At 41.3% G+C, this 26,427-nt stretch overlaps 1 pseudogene; it reads right to left on the bottom strand.

Moving 5' to 3' along the window:
- Positions 1 to 26,115, bottom strand: part of LOC120554981 — a 211,745-nt pseudogene extending 185,630 nt beyond the window's left edge.
- Between the last annotated feature and the right edge of the window lie 312 nt (positions 26,116 to 26,427).

The raw sequence follows: 26,427 nt of genomic DNA, 5'->3' as shown, positions 1-26,427 counted from the left end.
AAGAAATGTTATGAGTACCCCAGCACCAATCACCGACAGCCCACCACCAATATACGGCTCCGTTGCACTCACCAATGAGAAACCTATGAGATACCTAACACCATACTACATCATATAATTTCACCAATCAAGATTTTTAGTTACTCCATAACCATATACAAGTAGATCATAAATGTTATACAATTACTGATATCACTCCGAACATTGAATTGAAAACAAACATAGCCCATGGAAACTTCTTCCACCTGAAAATACATTGTTTGGCTCATCACTACCTTCTAGATTACAATAAATGATTATTACTGTGTAGAGTGGATGAATGGCTTGCATATAGTGAAACTACTATACAAATGTTTTCTTATATCCTGTCCAATATTGTGTGCCCATATATTTTGTTAGTCTAACCAACAGGAGGCAGAGAGAGCTAATACATATGCCTAAGTACTTCTGTGTTAAAGATGACAGTCAGACCAGGTTAACATATAGCCTTCTTCTGATTACTGAAGGGAAATTAAGTAGTTTAAGTAATGATTTACTCATAAATCAACTCTAAATAGGCCTAAAGCAACTACTAAAAAAGCACAGATGGAAGCCTGACAGAGACACAATTATAGGCTAATAAATAACATGGGTCAGATATGCTTTTAAAAATTTGACATGGGTGACATTGCATTATGTCAGTTGCCATCACATCACATAAATAGCCTAACTGTTACCTTTATCTGACGTTAATCAGCACCTGGCCTTTCTAAAACCTTTTACTTTTCTAGCCATTCCACCACTTTTCTAACTGCCCCCAACTAATGGGAAGGATGGACGGTGTGATAGGCTAGTCTATTGACACCAGTGTTGGACAAGTTAATTCCAAAATGTAATACATTATTGATTACTAGTTACTGTCTTTGAGAGTAATTAGTTATATTACAATATTACTGTCTCTGAATTGTAATGCTTACACTACTTTTGCGTTACTTTTGAGTTACAGTGCCCTTGCGAAAGTATTCGCCCCTTGAACGTTTCGACCTTTTGCCACATTTCAGGCCTCAAACATAAAGATATAAAACTGTAATTTTTGTGAAGAATCAACAACAAGTGGGTCCCAATTATGAAGTGGAACGAAATTCATTGGCTATTTCAAACTTTTTAACAAATAAAAACTGAAAAGTGGAAGTGCAAAATTATTCAGCCCCCTTTACTTTCAGTGCAGCAAACTCTCTCCAGAAGTTCAGTGAGGATCTCTGAATGATCCAATGTTGACCTAAATGACTAATGATGATAAATAGAATCCAGCTGTGTGTAATCAAGTCTCCCGTATAAATGCACCTGCTCTGTGATAGTCTCAGAGGTCCGTGTAAAGCGCGAGAGCATCATGAAGAACAAGGAACACACCAGGCAGGTCCGAGATACTGTTGTGGAGAAGTTTAAAGCCGGATTGGATACAAAAAGATTTCCCAAGCTTTAAACATCCCAAGGAGCACTGTGCAAGCGATAATATTGAAATGGAAGGAGTATCAGACCACTACAAATCTACGAAGACCCGGCCGTCCCTCTAAACTTTCAGCTCATACAATGAGAAGACTGATCAGAGATGCAGCCAAGAGGCCCATGATCACTCTGGATGAACTGCAGAGATCTACAGCTGAGCTGGGAGACTCTGTCCATAGGACAACAATCAGTCGTATACTGCACAAATCTGGCCTTTATGGAAGAGTGGCAAGAAGAAAGCCATTTCTTAAAGATATCCATAAAAATTGTCGTTTAAAGTTTGCCAAAAGCCACCTGGGAGACACACCAAACATGTGGAAGAAGGTGCTGTGGTCAGATGAAACCAAAATCGAACTTTTGGCAACAATGCAAAACGTTATGTTTGGCGTAAAAGCAACACAGCTCATCACCCTGAACACACCATCCCCACTGTCAAACATGGTGGTGGCAGCATCATGGTTTGGGCCTGCTTTTCTTCAGCAGGGACAGGGAAGATGGTTAAAATTGATGGGAAGATGGATGGAGCCAAATACCGGACCATTCTGGAAGAAAACCTGATGGAGTCTGCAAAAGACCTGAGACTGGGACGGAGATTTGTCTTCCAACAAGACAATGATCCAAAACATAAAGCAAAATCTACAATGGAATGGTTCACAAATAAACATATCCAGGTGTTAGAATGGCCAAGTCAAAATCCAGACCTGAATCCAATCGGAGAATCTGTGGAAAGAACTGACAACTGCTGTTCACAAACGCTCTCTATCCAACCTCACTGAGCTCGAGCTGTTTTGCAAGGAGGAATGGGCAAAAATGTCAGTCTCTCGATGTGCAAAACTGATAGAGGCATACCCCAAGCGACTTACAGCTGTATCGGCAGCAAAGGGTGGCGCTACAAAGTATTAACTTAAAGGGGCTGAATAATTTTGCGCCCAATATTTCAGTTTTTTATTTGTTTAAAAGGTTTGAAATATCCAATAAATTTCGTTCCACTTCATGATTGTGTCCCACTTGTTGTTGATTCTTCACAAAAAATTACAGTTTTATATCTTTATGTTTGAGGCCTGAAATGTGGCAAAAGGTCGAAAAGTTCAAGGGGGCGAATACTTTGCAAGGCACTGTACTTTTCACCAAAATAGAAGCAGAAGTATTCTTGGCAGGTAGCTTGTGAATTTCACCACAGGGTCAACAAAGTCTCATCTTTATCCACTTTAATCTGACGCTGCAAAGTAACTAAAGCTATAAAATAAATAGTTAAGTAAAACGTTCAATAGCCTACTTGACTCTGAATTGTGGTGGACTAGAAGTAGCCTAATAAGTAGGATTAAAGAAAAATACCCAATTACAATTGAATCAAAGTAGCCGACGGAGGCTATAGTTACTTTCCACCGCTGATAAAATGTAATATTACGTGTAGCAAGACTAAACATTAATTCCCGACATGTTGTCTGTCAGTTGCTCGGTCACATTGCTGTCTCCACTGACAGGACACAGATGTTGTCAAGTACCGTCTCTGTTTCTGGTTCTGACCACGAGGGAACAGTGGCCGGGCAGCTTCCTTCGGTTCTATATACCGTCTATGTGAGGTAGTCTGGACATGAGGAGGAAAGGCCATCTCTCCCGTTAAGAAATCGTTCCGATATATACTGTCTATGTGAGATAGTCTGGACATAAGGAGGTGTGATGAGGTTCTATATCCTGTCTATGTGAGGTAGTCTGGACATGAGGAGGAAAGGCCATCTCTCCCGTTAAGAAATCGTTCCGATATATACTGTCTATGTTCTGAACCTTTTTTTGAGGAGGTTCAGCCATGACATGCAAGCCTACAGTTATCTGGACAGCCTGGCTTGCTTGCTGAAGCACTGAATTGAATTAAAGGCGCGAAGCATTTGGCTAGGAGGGGCTATAGAAGAGGTATATAAGAAGGGAGGGGCAGGTGGGCGGAGGGTTAAAATGCAGCGCTCTGATTGGCCGAAAGCTTTTCACTCCACTCCTCAGCGGCAGAATCAACGTCATAGATGTAGATTGCATAGAAAGTGAAACCGGAGAAATGAGAGATGCAACTAAATGCGTAGCTAGAGAGCAGCGAATCGTACAAGCGTACTTAAGGGTCAAAATGCGTACATGTTGGCAGGTCTGGAGGGTTGAATGAGTGATGTCACAGTTCATGAATGAAATGTAAAACAGACTTACACTTCCTCAGACCTGGTGTCAACCATCTGACTCCAGCAGGCTCCACCCTGAAAGGAGGGGGGGGGCATTACATCACTCTCTCACACACAGCTTCATCTGATCTAATGTAGGGCTGGAATTTACTATTTATATTCAGATTTGGGCTGTCAATCAATTACTATATGAAATTCAGTTTAATTTCCTTTAAAGTGTCCAATCATGAGAGAAGTTCTTACTAGAGAGAGAGAGAGAGAGAGAGAGAGACAGAGAGAGAGACAGAGAGAGAGAGGAGACAGAGAGAGAGACAGAGAGAGAGAGAGAGAGAGAGACAGACAGAGAGAGAGAGAGAGAGAGAGACAGAGAGAGAGAGAGAGAGAGAGAGAGAGACAGAGAGAGAGAGAGAGACAGAGAGAGAGACAGAGAGAGACAGAGAGAGACAGAGAGAGAGAGAGAGAGAGAGAGAGAGAGAGAGAGCAGAGAGAAATTTTTGTATTAATGTCATTCAACACTCAACTACATGACATCAGCTCCTGAGAGAAAGAGGAGCTGGTCTCCTTCTACAGAGCACAACACATCACCATGGGCCCAGATCACCCTGAACTCATCCACATCCTTCATCTCTGCATAATAATTAAAATCAATCCTGATTCTGGCTTTCACCATCCGAGCAAACAGGAGATTTACATTAACATCAACAGAGTCATCTACCTTCCTCTTCCTACTCACATACACCGCCATCTTTGATTGGCCCAGGATGAAATTCAACAACTGACATTTATATTTAGCAAACCTACGTACCTGAACCCAAGGATGAACATGTTTTTAGAAAAGACCTCCCCTACCTTACTGAACAGCTTATCCAGCAGTAAGAACAATGGAGGCAGGCGCACACACTCACAGTAACAATGAAACACAGTTTCTGTCTCATCACAGTAGGGACATTTATCACTAGCACCAGGACTAATGACAGACAGGAACTTATTGACTGCCACTATCCCGTGTAGCACCCTCCACTGAAGGTCAGCTACTCTCTTTGTTACGAGGGGCTTATATAAACTCCTCCACGCAGGCTGGACATCAGCCGCCCAAGATGCCCTACGCCAGCGGTGTGTGTAAACCCGTTGGTGGAGCTTACTTTTATTTAAGCACAGCACCATCAGTTTATAAAAACCCTTCCCTTTCACCTCCTTCATGTCTAAAATGCAGTGCTTTACATTTAAAAAACGACCAACATAGTGATCCAGACATGGACGGACACATAAATCAGGGAAGGAGTCCTCAGTCTGAGGTGTGGTCAGACCACCAGTATATTGCTCCAACATGATGGATTCATGTCCGGTCAGTTTGTGCTTCCAGTAGTCCAACAGTTTGGTGATGATCCTGACGGATCTCACCCCCAGAACAGCTGCCAAAGCAGCAGCATTGTCTAGTTTATGTCCTGTGATGTCCACCACCGTCCCCAGGGTGAGCACCCGTGCTCTGCAGAGCGTGTCCGTGATGGCTGAACCAGCCCAGCAGGGGAGTAATCCAGCCGGTCCCGTAGACCACCGGCTCCTGCAGCAGCCAGTGTAGGGAGTCTCCTTGCAGCCGTCTCTCCTTGACCACCAGCTTCCACACGGTGAACAAGCCTCGATAGAAAGGAGGTAAAAACTGGACACTCAGCTTCCTGGCGTCCATCAGGAACAGCGAATCCGTTAATCTAAAACCTTTAAAACTGTTCAGCACCCAGTGGGCCAGAGGTCTCCAGACCAGGTCCTTAGGGCCATAGAGCAGCCTCTGGAGGAACTGCAGGCGAAAGCAAGCGCCCCCTGCTGGCAAATGTACCAGTCCTTGTCCTCCTTCTTCCAGTGGAAGGAACAGAACAGACTGGGGAATCCAGTGCAGCTTGTCCCAAAAGAAATGAACTAAAACAGCTTGAATTTTAGCAAGCAAATTAGAAGGGGGGTCCACACAAGACAGTTTATGCCACAGAGAGGAAGCCAGCAGATTGTTAATAACCAGAGTCCTCCCTCTGTAGGACATGCTCGGTAAGAGCCACTTCCATTTCTTTAACCGGCCTTCTATCTTCTCCAGAGCATTATCCCAGTTTTTTTCCAACACACAGTCCTCACCCAAAAACACTCCCAAATACTTTATCCCTCCTTTCTTCCATGTTAGCCCTCCTGGGAGAGATAGAGTACCCTGCAACCCAGCCCCCACCACCACCGCTTCACTCTTAGCCCAATTAACCTTGGCAGAAGAGATGTGATTAAAAACACTCACATTCGCTACCAAAGTATTGATATCTGCTTGTTTATTTAAAACAATCACGACATCGTCAGCATAAGCTGAAAGTTTAACAGCTGAAGCACACCGGGGAAATAGACACCCAAAAGTTCATTCCTGAGCTTATGAAGCAGAGGCTCAATCGCCAGGGAATAAAGCATCCCGACAGAGAGCATCCCTGCCGTACCCCTCTCTGCACATTAAAGGTGCAGCCAAACCACCATTAACCTTCAATATACTCGCAATGTCCGCGGTACAGTACCCGAATCTTAGCTATGAAACCTGGGCTGAAGCCAAAAGCATTGGCGTGTGCCACAAGGTACTGATGTTCAACCCGGTCAAAGCCCTTTTCCTGGTCTATGGAAATAAGACCAGTATCCATAACCAGTGAGCTAGAGGCGTCCAAAACATGCCGAACTAGAGTGATATTATCACTCATTAACCTGCCGGGCACACAGTAGGTCTGGTGCGATATGAACCACTTCACTCATCACCTCCGAAGCCGAAGCGAGAGCCTTGGACAGGATCTTGTAGTCCCCACACAGCAGAGAAACAGGTCTCCAGTTCTTTATCTCCTGCAGATCTCCCTTCTTCGGCAGCAGGGTGATGACTGCCCTTCTGCAGCTCAGCGGCAGGCGTCCTCTACTCAGGCTGTCCTGGAACACCTCCAGCAGATCCTCTCCAACCACGGGCCAGAAGGTCTTATAAAAATCCACAGGCAGCCCGTCGATGCCTGGTGCCTTCCCGTTCCCCAGGCTCATCAGGAGCCACATGCAGCTTCGTTCAGGGACAGATGGTGCGTCCAGCCGCGGTGTTGTTATCAGCTCCCACCTGAGGAAGGCCATCGTAAGAAAGGGCAGCTGACTCAGTGTCTTCCACATACTCCTCTCGAACAGGTCTTTGTAAAACGAGGTGTGGCATACCTCCTGATCTCAGGCGTCCCGTGATCGTACCTCCATCTGCGGAGCGAAGGGAGTGGATGATCTTTCTCTGCCCGTTCTTTCGCTCCAGACCAAAGAAGAACTGCGAGGGGCATCCATCTGGGAGGCGTTCATGAAGCGGACAGCGGACCAGAGCCCCCTGTGCTGTGATGCCCAACAGGTTGGCTAAAGCAGCCTTTTTGACTTTAAGAGCTTCAACATGCCCTTGATTTCCTGTGGAATCCACCAACTCCTGTAACTCCACTACTTCTATCTCCAGGTCTTGAAGAGGCCTGGTAATGTCTTGTACATTGCCCGAGTATATTGCTGACAAAAAGTTTCACCTGAACCTTCCCAATATCCCACCACTGCTGCAGCGATGGGAAACTGGACTTTTGGCTCTGGTGTATACCCCACACACCGCAAACCCCTCTTTAAAAAGGTTATCGTTTAAAAGTCCAGTATTAAAGTGCCAATATGCGCTGTGCAATTTTACATTTTGAATATAAACAAAGCACTGGACAAGACAATGGTCACTAAAACCAACAGGAGTAATTACACACTGCTTAAAAACACCAAAATGGTGTTTAAAACAATAAAACCTGTCCAGCCTGGCCAAAGGACAACATGTTGTCTCTGGGTGACTCAGGTGTACTGCCTGGCGTTCAGGTGAAACCCTCTCACACACATCCTTCAGCTCACAGCCCTCCATCAGACGCCTGAGAGTCGGGCTGAGGGAGGCAGGATGAGGCTCCAGGTGGTTTTGGTCTAAAGGTGGGGTTCTCTGTGCAGTTAAAATCACCTCCAAAAACAAAAAATCATCAGTACAATCCTGAATGACATCACACAAAAGGTTTAAAAAGTCATTCGTTCAACGGCCAGAACTGGAGCATACACATTTATAAAAATAAGGTTTACATTTTCATACTGAACCTTAATTTTTATGATATGCCCACATGATCTCCTCCACACTAAAGGAGCAGGGCCGAGAAAGCCCTTAGAGAAGAGCACACCCGACCCCCACTGTTAGAGGCCTTATGGCTGAGAATAACCTCCCGGCCACTGCTTCCTCCACTCACTCTCATTCTCCCACATTACTGTGAGTCTCTTGCAAAAAATAACATCAAGAGCTTTTGAGCTCCATCAGTTTAAAAGAAGCTCTTTTAACATCGCTTCTTGCTCCATTAATGTTTAACGATCCAATTTTTAGTTCCGCCATTAAAAGGAAAAAGCAAAAACAAAAACACACACAACATGTATGTGGAGAAACATATTACACCTAATCATCATCCTCAATCAGTTGAGCTCTGACTTTGGTGACCAGTTTCTTGAGGCTAACCCTCTTGTTTAGTGAACCCTTCTGTATCTGTCCTGAGCCAGGCCACAGACCTGATGAACCCTCTGAGATCAGGGAAGAACTGCTTCGGTCTTAACTGCCTGATCCCTTTAGTGTCCTGCAGGAACTTTTTTTTTTTTCCAGAGGGATAAATAGTTAACTCTTCTGCTTGGGATGCAGTCCACTCACATTCCTCCTCATCATCCTCATCCTCATCACTCCAGATCCTCCAGCAGCTTTTTAGCTTTTGCCTCACTCTGCTCCTTGTGAGCACTGCTCTTTCTTTTGCTGGAACCTTTAATGATCTCCATCTCTTCAGACAGATTTTCAGCCAAATCAACATCAGCCACATTAATAACCTCCTGACACCAAAACACTTCACCGTATCCGACGTTGCAAACACAATATAAGTGAAGCCGTCAACTTTAAACTGAACGTTAAATTTAGATCCGCTTGGTCTTTTAAAAAAATATATGAAGACTTGTCTTCTGTTGACACACTACGTGCCTGAGTTTTGGTGACTTGCACCCGAGAACGCCATTTTAATGGGAGACATCAGCTGGCCGTATCGCGCACAGCTTCTGGCCAAATCGTCAGTTTTAATGAACGGAGGAGGTTTGAAACGGGTGATCCGTTTAGCCGGGCTCACCAGCGGGAGAACCGGGGTGAAAGTATCCCGGATCACTACACCTTTCTCCACCACAGTGTCAACCTTCACCACATCATCCAGGAAAATCACCATGGTCCTGTTCATACGGGAGGCCGACAGCACGCTGTCAAACCCCACTACTTCCGACAGCATAGCTTGGCCTCCTCCACTCAACAGCCCACATGCATGGGGAAATCCTCACCGCATGTCGTCGCTGTTAGCTTTCTAGCACCGCAATGCGCCAGCCACGGGCATTATACCCGGCTGACAACCAAACTAACCGAACTAAACCCCTCCACCAACTAATAATTAACCACCACACAAACCAAATAAACACATATAAAACCCAAAATAAAGAGAAAAAACAAAGATAGAAAACTCTCACACGCTCCTGAGACTCACTCTGCACACTCACCACGCATCCGCTCACACAGAGAGAGAGAGAGAGACAGAGAGAGACAGAGAGAGACAGAGAGAGAGAGAGAGAGAGAGAGAGAGAGAGGCAGAGAGAGACAGAGAGAGAGAGAGACAGAGAGAGAGACAGATATATATGTACAGAGATAGAGTAGATACAGCATAGAGAGAGAGATAGAGAGAGAGATATATATCAGAGAGATATATATAAAGCTAGATAGATAGCAGAGAGAGAGAGATAGAGAGAGAGAGATAGACATAGATAGATAGATAGAGTAGATAGATAGAGATAGAGATAGATATAGAAGCAGAGAGAGACAGGAGAGAGAGGAGCAAACACACACAGACTCCTCTCCTCTCTGTCTCACACACACACACACAAACAGACACAGAAACACACACACATGGAGGCACACACAGACAGACAGACACACACACACACCCACGCACGCAGACACACACACTCTCACACACATACACACACACACGTGCACGCACGCACACACACAAACACAGAAAGACAGACAGACACACACACACATGCACAGACACGCACACATACATACTCACACACACACACACACACACACATACGCACACACCCACAAATGCACAGACACACACACACGTGAACGCACAAACACACACACAAACAGACCCAGAAACACACACACACACACACACACACACATACAGTCAGGACCACTGAGTTCACTATGCCCTATTGTCTGACTGACTGATGTGAATAACCTGATTTCTCTGTGTGCCATGTAGCCTAAACATCATATCCTGAATATGATCAAAAACAGGATAATCCTCATGACTGGAATATTCATGTCCATGTAAACACATATGATACCAACAACATGCTAGATCCGTGGGTTCAGAGATAGCAGCGTCCATAGCAACCAGCAGTTTATCTACAGCAGTGGAGGGCTGTGTATTTTACACCTGGGCCTTCAGTACTGTTGCATCAAAAGACAGTAAACAACATAAGCATTCACCCTTTCTACTTCTTTCAAGATAAAACTCCAGCAGGGGGAGAAAGTGCATGCATTGTGGAACCCATCATTGGCTTGTGTTTCCCTGGGGAACATTTAAACTGGTGCACCTTTGTGTGAACAGGTGGTGTGAAATGTTTGGTGAAAAAGTATTTCACTGAAATCCCTTCATGAAAGAGGGAACTCTCATTCAGACACATTCAGCTCATTCAAGAAAACTGGAGACACAACCGGTTGGAAAATGGACATTGTGTAAAATTGTTGCCAGTTTTTTTTTGTGTTGAGAATTGAGACCAATTGTCTAATTTGATAATTATATTTGTGAAACAATGATTGATGGCAAACTAATTGACAATTGATTATTTTCATATTGTATTTGAAATGTATAGTTTTCAGTTAATATATTAATACCATATTGTCGGTGAAACTTGAGTCTATCTGTGTTTGATTGATTTTGCTGGGAGAAGTTTATCCTTAGACTTAGTTAAATGTAATTACTATTTATGATGTGGTTACAATGACTACAATGAAATCATATATTTAATTTTGAAGATGTCCTTAAAGTAATGAATATTTTGTTTTGGTTTTGCCTTTAAAAGGTTATCAACCTAACTTACAATTACTGCTACTACAATCTTCTACTGTTATTAATGACTCCTCTGCTGCTTGTACCTACATTAAAACCCATCTAAAACAAACTAAACTGGAATTAAACGAAAGAGAAGTCAGAAGAATTCTGAGTTGTCCCTTGCGTTCTTCAGTTCTTGAAGAGGCCTTTTTCACGTTTGTGGAAAGAGCTGAAGTGTGAATCATACATAACTTGACAAGTACTATCCTACAGCAATTAAATCACCTTTGAATAACCTCACCATGACACTAGGACATTACCGTGTGGAATACCGTGATTTAACACAAGGCTCGACACTGTCTGCTGCATCACATATAGTCAAAATAAATGGAATTACCAAAGAAACCAAAACAAACCCACAACAACCGGTCATACTTCCTCATACGGTGACCACAAAGCAATCAAAAACACAAATTACACAATCAGCGATCAACAGGCCTCCCTACAAATTCCAGCCAAGCAGCGGGGGCTTAACACACACAAAGACACAGCAGCCACTGACACTGCTCAAATCTTTAACGCCTATAGCAAGCAGTAATAGCTATAAAATCATTTCACTGAAATGCAGACAAATCCTAGCCTTGAAATCTAGACGCACCCTAGTGGTAGCAAAGTTATTTTGCAGCAAGGGTCAGTCTAGGCCCTCTCCGTTGGCTTGCGAGCTGGAAAAACCAAACTCTGGTCAGGCCAATCACATCGTGTATAGAGTTGGTGGGCGGGGCTTATGGCTGCTGCTGCTGCGGTCTTCTGGAAGACTTGGAGTTCAGCTTTTCTTTGAGAAACTGAAGTCATTCTTAAAGGTATTGTGTAGGATTTTCTTTTTCCGGGTGGATCATCAAAATAATTGGTCCTCCTAGTTGTCAATCAGTCTGGTGGTATGTATACGTAAGGCCGTCGTACGTGCTCGTCCCTAGGTAGTTTTCGCTTTCTGCGCATGAGCACTTTCAGGTGTATACAGTGCCTTGCGAAAGTATTCGGCCCCCTTGAACTTTTCGACCTTTTGCCACATTTCAGGCCTCAAACATAAAGATATAAAACTGTAATTTTTTGTGAAGACTCAACAACAAGTGGGACACAATCATGAAGTGGAACGAAATGTATTGGATATTTCAAACCTTTTAAACAAATAAAAAACTGAAATATTGGGCGTGCAAAATTATTCAGCCCCCTTAAGTTAATACTTTGTAGCGCCACCTTTTGATTACAGCTGTAAGTCGCTTGGGGTATGTCTCTATCAGTTTTGCACATCGAGAGACTGACATTTTTGCCCATTCCTCCTTGCAAAACAGCTCGAGCTCAGTGAGGTTGGATGGAGAGCGTTTGTGAACAGCAGTTTTCAGTTCTTTCCACAGATTCTCAATTGGATTCAGGTCTGGACTTTGACTTGGCCATTCTAACACCTGGATATGTTTATTTGTGAACCATTCCATTGTAGATTTTGCTTTATGTTTTGGATCATTGTCTTGTTGGAAGACAAATCTCCGTCCCAGTCTCAGGTCTTTTGCAGACTCCATCAGGTTTTCTTCCAGAATGATCCTGTATTTGGCTCCATCCATCTTCCCATCAATTTTAACCATCTTCCCTGTCCCTGCTGAAGAAAAGCAGGCCCAAACCATGATGCTGCCACCACCATGTTTGACAGTGGGGATGGTGTGTTCAGGGTGATGAGCTGTGTTGCTTTTACGCCAAACATAACGTTTTGCATTGTTGCCAAAAAGTTCGATTTTGGTTTCATCTGACCACAGCACCTTCTTCCACATGTTTGGTGTGTCTCCCAGGTGGCTTTTGGCAAACTTTAAACGACACTTTTATGGATATCTTTAAGAAATGGCTTTCTTCTTGCCACTCTTCCATAAAGGCCAGATTTGTGCAGTATACGACTGATTGTTGTCCTATGGACAGAGTCTCCCACCTCAGCTGTAGATCTCTGCAGTTCATCCAGAGTGATCATGGGCCTCTTGGCTGCATCTCTGATCAGTCTTCTCATTGTATGAGCTTAAAGTTTAGAGGGACGGCCGGTCTCCGTAGATTTGTAGTGGTCTGATACTCCTTCCATTTCAATATTATCGCTTGCACAGTGCTCCTTGGGATGTTTAAAGCTTGGGAAATCTTTTGTATCCAACTCCGGCTTTAAACTTCTCCACAACAGTATCTCGGACCTGCCTGGTGTGTTCCTTGTTCTTCATGATGCTCTCTGCGCTTTACACGGACCTCTGAGACTATCACAGAGCAGGTGCATTTATAACGGAGACTTGATTACACACAGCTGGATTCTATTTATCATCATTAGTCATTTAGGTCAACATTGGATCATTCAGAGATCCTCACTGAACTTCTGGAGAGAGTTTGCTGCACTGAAAGTAAAGGGGCTGAATAATTTTGCACGCCCACTTTTTCAGTTTTTTATTTGTTAAAAAAGTTTGAAATAGCCAATGAATTTCGTTCCACTTCATAATTGGGACCCACTTGTTGTTGATTCTTCACAAAAAATTACAGTTTTATATCTTTATGTTTGAGGCCTGAAATGTGGCAAAAGGTCGAAACGTTCAAGGGGGCCGAATACTTTCGCAAGGCACTGTATGTGTGGTGAGCTACGGTTTCAGCCGGTCATGGAAGATCGCCGTTCTCACCGTGTTTCCAGCCCTGGCACAAGTCACGCACCGCGCACACACGGTAAACATCTCAATTTGTGAAAAAGTGCAAATCTTCTTTTGGAAAGTAGCTCGTATGAGCCATGCCGACAGCAACTTGTAAACAGTGCACTCTCGTGCACACGTTTAATAGGCGTTCCCTCTCGGGAGCAGGCAGAGGGTTGAGCATGTGCATTTTTTCAAAAAGTACAGAGGGATACTGGATACAGCAAAAGTTTAAAGTTGAATCTATCATATAACTTCGATACCTTCTTCGTTGCTCTGCCTGGTTGTAGCACTATCATATTGCGTGCTAAAAAAATCCATTGAACTTACCAAAAGCTAGCCTGACAAGCCAGACCCACATCAAGATGTGGGGTCTGGGAACTCACCATTGACGGAGCTCAATCCGAGGGGCGGGATAAACGGTTGTCTTTCAAATTCCCTCTGCACCAATAGGATAGCACTCCGACCAGGCAGAGCAACAAAGAAGGTAGCAGAGCTAGTTGATAGATTAAACTTTTGCTGTATCCGGTCGGCAAAACTCCGAACAAATCTTCCTTTTTTAAGAATGATTTCTGTGCCGTTCTTTGTTCCTTTCTCAAAGAAAAGCTTAACTCCAAGTCTTCCAGAAGACCTCTGTTCACCACCAGTAGCAGCAGCCATAAGCCCCGCCCACCGACTCTATACACGATGTGATTGGCCTGACCAAAATTTGTTTTTTCCAGCTCGCAAGTCAACGGTGCCTAGACCCCCCTGGCTGCAAAATAAATTTGCTGCCGCTAGGGTGCGTCTAGATTTCTAGGCTAACCAAAAGCTGCTCATCATGTGAAGAAAAAGTACATTTATTTAAAAATGATTTTATAGGCCTTTAATTATAAAAATATAATTTTCTGATTCTGACAATCTCATTGCCAGCAGAGAAAGCCTTGCTGGCCCTGACAGCCCACCTCTGATCTACAGATCGAGTCATAACAATGAATATTCTGATTAATAGTGGATGGGTGAAATAACGTAGAAATAACGAGGAAACTATAACTGAACATAGCAGAGAGCAGAACAGACTATGTGCAATTACACATTGTTATCATTAGATGAGTGTCTCATAGAATAAAAATTACGCACAGTTCAAACAGGATTACGGCTGCTGGCACCACTGCCACACTATCATTTACAGAGACCCAACAATTGCCCCAAGAGCAAGCATTTGGTGCAACAGTGAACCTTTCTCTGTAGAGAAACATCAACATTACTCTCACACACACATATATTGTGTTTGCACTGCAGGAACTAGGAAAAGAGCATTTTGAGGGACTTTTTGAACTTAAAGTCAGTACTCTCCCAGCACAAGAGGAACTTTGTACAATAATTGGACCAGACGTCAGTGTACGTCTCTGATCGATCACATGAGCCATGCAGCACCGGCAACTGACATTGTAAACTCTAGCTAACTAGTCTGCTGAAAGAGTAGATTAATGCTTCATCCACACACTCTTCTCACAGCGTAGAAAGCACATTGCTTTGTGCTAAGCTAGGCTAAACCTGTCCGGGACCTCTGTCGAGTTGAAACTAACTTGATCCCGGGAAAGAGGGAAAAACAGGATGTTTCTTAAAACCACGGTCAGTGCCTTTGTACCTGAGAGTGTCCAGTCTCCAGAGAGGATCCTTCAGTCCCTCAGACAGTAGCTTCACTCCTAAATCTCCTGGATTATTGTAGCTCAGGTCCAGCTCTCTCAGATGGGAGGGGTTGGAGCTCAGAGCTGAGACCAGTGAAGAACAGCCTTCCTCTGTGATCAGACAGCCTGACAGACTGCAAACACAAAGAACAACACACAAATTGCCAAATGAGTTGCTACAAAGCTAACTAAGCCTATGATCAGGGAGAGCTGAGAGCTGACGATGGCACGCTGAGACACTGAGACGCCACCAAGGCCAAAAATCCCCTCTTTAAAGGTTATTTACCCACTTAATTTGTAGTCTTTACACAAATATAAGAAACTGGAGTCGTTTGTGCATGAGACAATTGAAAGTTTGGAGTCTTACATCGACGCATATTACGACAAAATGGCAAAAACCGATAACAAGCGTGTAGTACGCGAACTTGGGCTCAAGTGGCACGGAGGAGGACTGTTTGCTTACCTCAGAAATGCAAAGTATTAAAGAAGCTTTGGACGGCATGAACAGGAAGCTGCAAAAGCTGGACATGCTAAATCAACTCTCGGAAGATGTGAAAGACATGAAGCAATCACTGGAGTTCTATACAGAAATAGTCGACGGCCTCAAACAAGAGAATGCGTCGCTGAGATTAGAGGTGAATAATCTTAAACAACTGACTACCGAACTCCAAGGAAATAACATAAAAATGTCGGAAAGCATTTTGGATATACAGAGTCGGAGTATGCGAGATCATATAATAATCCATGGTGTGCACGAGACAGCAAAGGAAACTTACCAAGTCACAGAGCAGCTGGTGAAAAAGTTCATGACGGAGCAGCTCAAAATGGATCAATCCGTGGGAAACAGAACATTCAACTTGCTAGAGTGCATCGGATCGGGAAACCCAAAGGAGCGAAGGACAAACACAGACCCATCGTGGCTAAACTTGCCGTGTCGAAGGACAAATCCACTATTATGGCAAGAGGTCGGGAACTGAAAGGATCAACTTTTTCCATCACAGATCAGTTCCCTCCGGAGATTATGAAGAGACGAAGGCTACTCTATCCAGTCATGTCGGAGGCAAGGAAAAGTGGCAAAACAACGCGTCTTATTGTAGATAAGCTTTACATTGATGGAGCTTTATATCGGAATTCCCAGATGACATATTGGTTGTCTGGAGGGGACAACGCTGGCAACCAGCAGTATGACCAGACGATGTAAACATCGCGCGACCTGATGACGTCACACAACTAAATGCACTGTCAACGAGCCTAACATGGAATAAATTACTTTATGTAGTCATTTAGGTGAAAAAGAGAGTTTTCTGTTTATCATGGACTCTCAATGGATAGCTACTCAAAGTGGGAAAATTGAACATAATCAAGAAGTGTGAGGAGGGGAAAGTCAAGTGGTCTGGTTAGTTCTCCCTCTGTTGGGATCAGGCTATGGGAAGAGCATACTTACCCACCATAGAGAAGAAAAAAAAAAAATGTGGAGGACTGTGGCTTTAGTGAGAGGTGGGTTATATTTGCTTGGTTTGTTTTTTTGGTTTTGGATTGTATGCTGGTATATGTAGGGGGAGTTGTGTGTGTGGTTTGTGTGTATGTGTGGACAAAGTTTATTTTTTGGTGGGGCACTACACTATATTGATAAAGATTTTACGAGTTAAATGGAAAACCAAAAAAAGTCTATAGGAATTTCTTCATTTAATTGTAATGGCTTAGCAAATATCTCTAAAAGGAATGAAATTTTTACTTGGTTAAATGATAAAAGGGACGTTCAAATTATTTGTATGCAGGAAACGCACTCTAATTCAGAAAACGAGTTAAAATGGAAAACTGAATGGGGAGGAGATATATACTTTAGTCATGGTTTAAAAAATAGTAGAGGTGTTATGATTTTGATTAAAAATAATGTGGATTATACACTGCACTCTGTATCTAAAGATAAGGAGGGTAGATGGACTGTAATAGATATAATGATTAACAACTTGCGTATGATTTTAACAAATATGTACGCTCTCTAATGAGGATAACCCACTATTTTTGGTGAAATTAATACTCATTTAAATTCACTAAAAACGAATCAAATTATAATAACTGGAGATTTTAATACAGTTTTAGATACACATAAGGATCGCAGTGGTCTACATAGATTTAATAATCATCCTCATGCACTTAGGGAAATTCAAGAAATGGTTGCATCATTGGATCTCGTTGATATCTGGCGTTTACTAAATAAAGATATGATGAGGTATACATGGCGTAGGGAAGACAGGCTAGTAGAATCGATTATTTTCTGATTTCCTTTGCATTGGTTCCTAGAGTGCTAAATTGTTGTATTGGGGACAGCTTGAGATCTGATCATAGTCTGGTTACATTGCTGATTGATAATCTGCAATGTTCCAGAGGACGAGGTTACTGGAAGTTTAATGTATAGCTTTTAAATGATGATTCATTTGTTAACATTACCAGGAGATTTATCAAGGAATTTTTCGAAGATAATGAAAATTCCTCTAATCCACATAATGTTTGGGAGGCTTTTAAATGTTCCTTTAGAGGACATGCGATTAAGATGGGATCAATCAAGAAAAAAAGAAACCTAAAACAGGAACAAGAACTTAGCGGACAGAAATAAATGAACTACAACAATTATTAGATAGAAGTTATGCAATTGAAATAGAAATATTAATTAAAAGAAAACAAGATAAATTGGAGAGTCTTTATCAGGAACGTAATACGGAGTTATGCTTAGGTCACAAGCTGCTTGGATGGAGAAGGGAGAGAAGTGTACAGCACATTTTTTACGGTTAAACCAAAGAAACTTTGTTAAAAAGAATATTATGAGTTTATATAGAAATTATGTTTTGGTTACAAATCCACAAGAAATATTGCGGAGGAAGAATTTGAATATTTTAAAGCTTTATATTTTAATGATGCAAGTTCGGAGCCCCTTAATGGTGTGAATGAGCAATATTTCCCTTCAAAACAATGTCTCTGTACTTTCTACTTCACAGCAATTAAGCTGTGAAGGCGAAATAACAGAGCAGGAGTTATTGGAAGCAATTAATTCATTTTCAGTTGGTAAATCTCCTGGTATCGATGGAATCCCAACCGAGATGTATAAGATTTTCTTTACAGAAATTAAAAAACCCCCTATTAGAATCTTTCAATTTTCTTTTTTACAAGGTATTCTATCTAACTCACAAAGAGAAAGAAGAAGTTATCTCAATACTCTTAAAACAAAATCCTGATGGGAAATATAAAGATCCCAAATGGTTAAAAAAATTGGCGGCATTGACCTTGCTTTGTTGTGATACTCGTTATTTTAACTAAATGTATTGCTTTAAGAATAAAAAATATAATTGGAGATCTTATAAAAAACAATCAGACAAGTTTTATTAAGGGAAGATTTATTGGAGACGGTTTGAGACAAATACTGGACACGATAGATTTTTATGAGAACCATCAGGAACCAGGATTATTGTTTGTTGCTGATTTTGAAAAGGGTTTGATAAAGTACAATGGAAGTTTATAAAACAATGTCTTGGCTTTTTAATTTTGGGAATAATTTAATACAGTGGTTTGAAACTCTTTATAATCATCCTGTTAGTCGAGTGATCAATAATGGTCATATATCAGACACTTTTGTATTAATGCAAGGAGTCCGTCAGGGGTGTCCTTTGTCGGCCATATCTTTTTATTTTATGTATTGAAATTCTGGCTATTAGAATTAGGAATAATCCAGATATACCGGGTTATTTCCAAATGGGCAAGAGATTAAGCTGACAATGTATGCTGATGATGCTACCTTTTCATAAAACCAACACAATCCACTTTGGAAGGATTAATAAAGGAATTAAATATTTTTTCAAAAATATCTGGATTGAAACCTAATTTTGAGAAATGTAATATTTTGAGAATTGGGACATTAAAAAATACCAATTTTATTTTAAACAGTTCGGGCCCTGTTAAATGGATTAATGGAGAAGTTAATATATTAGGGATTTATTTACCGGACAACTTTAAAGAAATTGTTAAATATAATTATGAGAGAAGGATGGAGAAGGCTGATAGAATTTTACAACCTTGGGGGAGGAAACTCTCTGACAATTCAAGGAAAAGTAACTCTGTTAAATACATTAGTAATTCCACAATTTGTTCACTTATTAATGCTTCTTCCTTCACCTAGCACAAAATTCTTTAAACAGTTTGAACAAAAATTTTCAAATTTATATGGAATGATAAACCAGATAAAATTAAAAGGCAATATTTATATAATTCTTATGATACGGTGGACTGAAGTTAAAAATCTTCAAATGATGGAATGTTCCTTGAAAGCCTCTTGGGTGACTAAAATTTATCACAACAAACAATGGTTTACGAGCCAGAGATTATATTCAGCCTTTTCCTTCTTTCCGAATAATTTGTTTCCTTTGTACCAATTAAAAACAATACATATTGATAAACTATTTCAAAGTAGTTTAAAAGAATTATCACCATTCTTCTAGGATGCACTGAAGGCTTGGTTGAATTTCCAGTACTACCCTCAGATACAATTCAAGATATTCAGACACAGTTGCTATGGATGAATTCCAAAATTATGGTTGGAGACAGGCCATTGTTGTGGGAGGAATGTGTTAAAAATGGGTTAATTTTTGTCAATGACCTTTTAGACTTATCTGGAGATTTTATTTCTTATGAAAACTTGAAAACATTTTTTAGCATTTCTCTCGATCGGTTACAATTTAACCAGTTAATTTCTGCAATTCCCCAAATTTGGAAAAAGAAATTGCAAAATGATAAGAAGAATAAATTAATGGTTTGTCTTCCACCAATAAGATGTTTAAAATGGTTATCTGGTGCAAAGATAAATAAAATAATATATATTTGGAAAAGTAAATTTCACAGGCACTGCACTTTTCCACACAGAACCTGCTTGTTTTGGGAAGACGAATGTAATGAACCAATTTTGTGGAAAGATTACTTTAAAACAATTTATAGAACTACAATTGATTCATATTCCAGAATATTTCAACTTAAAATCTTTTATAAAATTATTGCAACAAAAAAGTCTCTGGTTAAGTGGCAGATAGAAAAAGACCCTTGTTGCAGGTTCTGTGGGGATGAGGAGGAAGACCCGTCATTCATTTGTTTTTTTTTGCCCGTATGTGGCTAAATTTTGGACCAAGATACAGATATGGTTAAGGTCTATGGATATTGTTTGCGAATCACACCTCAGAATGTTTTTGTTATGTGTATATGAGGGTAAATGTAATCACTTTTGAATATGATTGTTTTGATAGGTAAAATGTTTATTTTTAAAGCTAAAACTACATCAAATTTATGTATAAAACACTTTAAGAATAGAGTTTATATCGCATATGCGCTGGAAACAATCATAGCAACGAATAACAACAGAATAATTGAACATGAAAAGAAATGGAATGTTTGTTTACTTGAATTAGAGGATTGATTTATATTAATTTTTTTTTTCTTTGTTGTTTCTTTATTTTGTTTGCTTTGTGCTTTTTTATTTTATAGTGTTTTTTTTTTTTTAAAACACTACGAATGTGGAGTTAAATGTGGTGGTGATTGTGGTGTGAATACATGGGAGGGTGTAGGGGTGGGTGGGGGTGTTTGAAGCTTGTTTTGTCTTTGTAATTCTTAATTTGTTCTATGTATTAGATTCTAAATAAAAAAAAAAAAAAAAAAAAAAAAAAAAAAAAAGAACAACACACAGGAACCCTCTGTCAACACGGGGAGCTTGCTGTCCAGGTACATTTTGGTCCAGATTAAGAATAAATCTTTAAAATCAACTGTGGTATTTAATTATTCAACAACAAAAGTAAACAATCCTCATGGAAATTAACTCTGACTCTAGAAATGAATAATTACATAAGTAATAACTACTGCCCAAGTTTATCATATCAACAGACACAAAGCTACATGTTAGCTGTTTTGTCAACTAAAGTTAATCAGAGTTTAAATGGTCATCAGCTGAATGGGTTAATGAATCCTGACCTGAGAGTCTCCAGTGTGCAGTGTGGACTCTTCAGTCCATCAGAGATCAGCTTCACTCCTGAATCCTGCAGATCATTGTTACTCAGGTCCAGCTCTCTCAGACTAGAGGACTGGGAGCTGAGAACTGAGGACAGAACTTCACAGCTTCTCTCTGACAGATTACAGCCACTCAGTCTGGAGAGACAACAGGAAGGAAACAAGTTATTATATGTAACTCATGTTGAAAGATATCAGAGTATTTATTGATGAATAAATCCCACTTACAGAGCTTTGTTGGAGGCTTTGACCACTGGCAGGAGCCTCAGAAGAGCCTCCTCTGAAGCACAGTATTTCTTCAGGTCAAACACGTCCAGATCTTCTTCTGATGACAGTAAGATGAACACCAGAGCTGACCACTCAGCAGGAGACAGTTTATCTGTGGAGAGACTTCCTGAACTCAGGGACTGTTGGATCTGCTCCACTAGAGAATGATCATTCAGTTCATTCAGACAGTGGAACAGATTGATGCTTCTCTCTGCAGACAGATTGTCACTGATCTTCTTCTTGATGTACTCGACTGTTTCCTGATTGGTCTGTGAGATACTTCCTGTCTCTGTCAGCAGACCTCGTAGGAGACTCTGATTGGTCTGCAGTGAAAGACCCAGGAGGAAGCGGAGGAATAAGTCCAGGTGTCCATTTGGACTCTGTAAGGCCTTGTCCACAGCACTCTGGTAGAACTGTGTTGATGTTGTTTGTTCTTCTGACAGCAGGTTGACTCCAGAGTTGATGAATGTCAGATGGACATGAAGAGCAGCCAGAAACTCCTGAACACTCAGATGGATGAAGCTGAACACCTTGTCCTGGTACAATCCTCTCTCCTCTTTAAAGATCTGTGTGAACACTCCTGAGTACACTGAGGCTGCTCTGATATCGATGCCACACTCTTTCAGGTCTGATTCATAGAAGATCAGATTGCCTTTCTGCAGCTGCTCAAAAGCCAGTTTTCCCAGAGACTCAATCATGTTTCTGCTCTCTGGACTCCAGTGTGGATCTGTCTCAGCTCCTCCATCATACTTGATGTTCTTCACTTTGGACTGAACCACCAGGAAGTAGATGTACATCTCAGTCAGGGTGTTGGGCAGCTCTCCTCCCTCTCTGGTCTTCAACACGTCCTCCAGAACTGTAGCAGTGATCCAGCAGAAGACTGGTATGTGGCACATGATGTGGAGGCTTCGGGATTTCTTGATGTGGGAGATGATTCTGCTGGCCTGCTCCTCATCTCTGAATCTCTTCCTGAAGTACTCCTCCTTCTGAGGGTCAGTGAACCCTCTGACCTCTGTCACCATGTCAACACACCCAGGAGGGATCTGATTGGCTGCTGCAGGTCGTGTGGTTATCCAGAGGCGAGCAGAGGGAAGCAGATTCCCCCTGATGAGGTTTGTCAACAGCACATCCACTGAGGTGGACTTTGTAACATCAGTCAGGATTTTAGTGTTGAGGAAGTCCAGAGGAAGTCGACACTCATCCAGACCATCAAAGATGAACACAACCTTGAACTCTTCAAACCTGCAGATTCCTGCTTCTTTGGTTTCACTAAAGAAGTAATCAACAAGTTCCACCAAGCTGTACTTTTTCTCTTTCAGCACATTCAGCTCTCTGAAGGTGAATGGAAATGTGAACTGGATGTCCTGGTTGGCTTTGCCTTCAGCCCAGTCCAGAGTGAACTTCTGTGTTAAGACTGTTTTCCCGATGCCAGCCACTCCCTTTGTCAGCACTGTTCTGATTGGTTCATCTCTTCCAGGTGGGGTTTTAAAGATGTCTTCTCGTCTGATTGTTGTTTCTGGTCTGTCTGGTTTCCTGGATGCTGTTTCAATCTGTCTGACCTCATGTTCATCATTGACCTCTGCAGTCCCTCCCTTTGTGATGTAGATCTCTGTGAACATCTGATTTAGAAGGGTTGGGTTTCCTGCTTTAGCAATCCCCTCAAACACATACTGGAACTTCTTGTTTAGTTTAGATTTGAGTTTACGCTTACAAACTCCTGCTGGACTTCCTGAATGAATATAGAACAATGAAGATCAGTAAGTGATTTATAATGAAACATGAACATACTTTGACCCATCTCTGGAGACAGTAGTAAATGTCCCATTAGTCTAGCATGTTCAATCTTTAGAGAAATCATCTTACTGCTCTGCAGACGGTCAGCCAGCTCGTCCTGCTCCATTCTCCTCAGGAAGTACAGTGTGATCTTCAGAACTGCCTCTCTGCTCCTCTGCTCTTCATCCTCATCGTCCCTCTGACTCTCTGAGCATTCTGGGTAATCTGGACTCAGACGCTTCTGGATCTTCTTCAGCTCGTTCTTCACAAAAGTGACGATTTTGTCCTCCAGCAGCTGGAACAAAAGATTATATGAATCAAATCAAACTAAAATCATAGAAGCAAACATCAGATCCATGTTGTATAGACTGACAATACTCTGGTCTAAAATGTGCAGCATGGAGATGATTGTGAACAGAATAGATGTAAAAGTAGTTATTGTAAATGTACAGACCATATAAATGGAGTCCAGGTGTGTGTGATGCTGCTGAGCAGACTGACCAATGGGATCCTCTGAGCTCTCCTGGTCCACTCTGTGGAGGAATCAGGAAGAATTAGCTCACATCATGTCTGTCCACACAGATACAAACACAAGGTCATTTCCTGTGACTTAAAGAGTTGATAACAACATTGAATCAGATGGTTTCCCCTGACATTAAAGTGTTGGTGGTACTGCTGACCCCACTGTGAATCAACAGAAAGAACTAAGAAGTAAACAAGGGCTACACCATTGTTGGCCTAAAGGACTCCTGCAGCAGCAGACTGGTATCATGAGGCCAGGATGTCTGCAGCTTCTGTGGTCATGGAGCCTAACATTTGTAGGTAGAAGAAGTTTGGGGAGTCAACAGTGAAAAACCTTCAGTTGGCCTGAAAACGATTTTGGCAAACCATCAGCCGTCTCAGGAGGGGGAAGCAGAGTTTAGATGGCCTGTTTGTAGTCGGGGAGAACTGCTGACCTGGACTGAGGATACTGTTGGATGGGGGTTCCCTTTTTTTGCTTCACCTTTTTGACTTCTGATCTGACATCCAACTGGCTAACCCACATCCAACATTTGGGGAGAATTTAGCATTTTGACCAATTTGGGTCAGAAGACTTGGGGGGAAAAAAATCTGGTCATGAAGCCACTCACTGAAACTTGGCCTTAACTTCCAGACTCAAATGGCAGAGGTCTTCTCATGGCATATAGTGTCCTGATCAAAAGCGCTTTTGCACACATCTTTTCTGGGGCAGGTCCGTCGGAAAAGACAAAGGTTACCAGCAATACTTGTTGAAGAAGTCACAGTATTTGCATGCGTAATGGACAGTGTGCAGGACTTCTTCAACAAATAGTGTCCTGACCCAGGTGACACAAACACTTACCCAGGGTCGCTGGTTCTCCAGGGGGGATGTGTAGATGAAGTTACCCTGGAAGGGGCACTCTGAAGCGCATACATCCCAACCATCCCCTGGTATTCCCAGTCGGAGACGAACATTTTGGAAGAATGTTGCCATTCATGATTTTTAGCCTACCCTATGGCTATGGGAGATTTAAAATGCTTTTTAATGGGGCTAAAACACCAGATAATATTGGACCAAACCAGGTCACTGGACAGCTTTCAGATGTGAGAATATAAATATATGTGAAGAAGAAAGACGCTGAAAATAAATTCCAAAACTTCTCTGGATATATAAAAGTTAAAACATGAATCAGAAATATTATAATATTAACAGTTTACCTCTTTCCAGCAGAGGTTTGTTGACCTTTAAAGTCAATATAGTAATCATATGACCGATCACTCTTGAAGGACACACAGCTGGGTTCAGGTTCAGCAGAGTCTGGTCTTTGATGGATCCTGTTACACAGAGAGTAAGACCAACAGGGATGGAAATTCACTTTTTAGTGTTCAGACACAAAAACTGCTGGCGATTCAAGCAGCAACTAAAACAATATTAACACAAAGAAGTTCAATTAACTATACAAAAAAATGGGTTAAAAGCTAAAACACCAGAGAAAAATCTCAAAAAATCTGGTCCTGATAGAAAAACACATTTTATTGAGGGTCACATGTTCAGTTAAAGGCCTTCTGCATAAAATATAATATTAATATTAATCTCTGTAGGCCTAATTATTAACAATGCTTTACTTTCTGTCCAAAACTCAATAAAAATATCTTTTGATATCAGAATTAAAAATATGAAAAAAATGTTTTTGTCTAAACAGAAAGATATTTTGAGTGAGACAGGAAATTATTTTGCAAAATTATTCTCATTTCAGTCATCAACTACAATAATTCCTTTCCACAAAAAACACTGAAATAAGACTACCCTGTAGGGAAATATTGACATTCTTTTTTTTCTCAGTTTCACCAGTGATGACCTTAAGGGTATGCCATAATGTCTTTGGGTTGGTAGAAGAATGAGTAATCTGCTGATGGAAATAGACCGACTTAGCCTTGCGCAGTTCAGCTTTATAATTTGGCTAAAATACCAGATAATATTGGACCAAACCAGGTCCAATATTAAATTGAGATCTACAGTTGAAGACTGGTCTAACTGGATAGCTTTCAGATGTGAGAATATAAATATATGTGAAGAATAAAGATGCTGAAAATAAATTACAAAATTCCTCTGAATACATAAAAGTAGAAACATGAATCACCAATATTATAATATTATTAACAGCTTACCTCTTTTCAGCAGAGGGTTGCTCTCCTTTAAAGTCAAAATAGCGATCATTTGACTCGTCACTTTTGAAGGACACACAGCTGGGTTCAGGATCAGCAGAGTCGCTCTTAAAGGACACAGGTTCAGGATCAGGTTCAGGAGACTCAGGTCTCTGCTGTGTCCTGATAGAAAAACATTTATTGAGGGTCACGTGTTCAGGTAAAGTCTTCCTGCATAAATTATAATGTTAAGATGAATATGTATGTAGGCCTAATTATTAACAATAACATGCCAATGCTTTACATTCTGTCCAAAACTCAATAAATATATCTTTTGAAATCAGAATAAAAATATTTAAAAAAAATGTTGTCTAAGCAGAAAGATATTTTGAGTGAGACAGGAAATTATATAGCAAAAATATTCTCATTTCAGTCATCAGCTACAATAATTCCTTTCCACAAAAAAAAACACTTTATTTGGAGGAGTGTGCATGAGACTGACATGACCCAAAACAACCCAGTCGGGACGTAG

The sequence above is a fragment of the Perca fluviatilis genome, unplaced genomic scaffold (genome assembly GCF_010015445.1).
Source record: "Perca fluviatilis unplaced genomic scaffold, GENO_Pfluv_1.0 PFLUV_unplaced_scaf_1, whole genome shotgun sequence".
NCBI classification, from domain to species: domain Eukaryota; kingdom Metazoa; phylum Chordata; class Actinopteri; order Perciformes; family Percidae; genus Perca; species Perca fluviatilis.
Note: the sequence above shows the minus strand (reverse complement) of the source record. Positions and strands in the feature narration are given on the sequence as shown.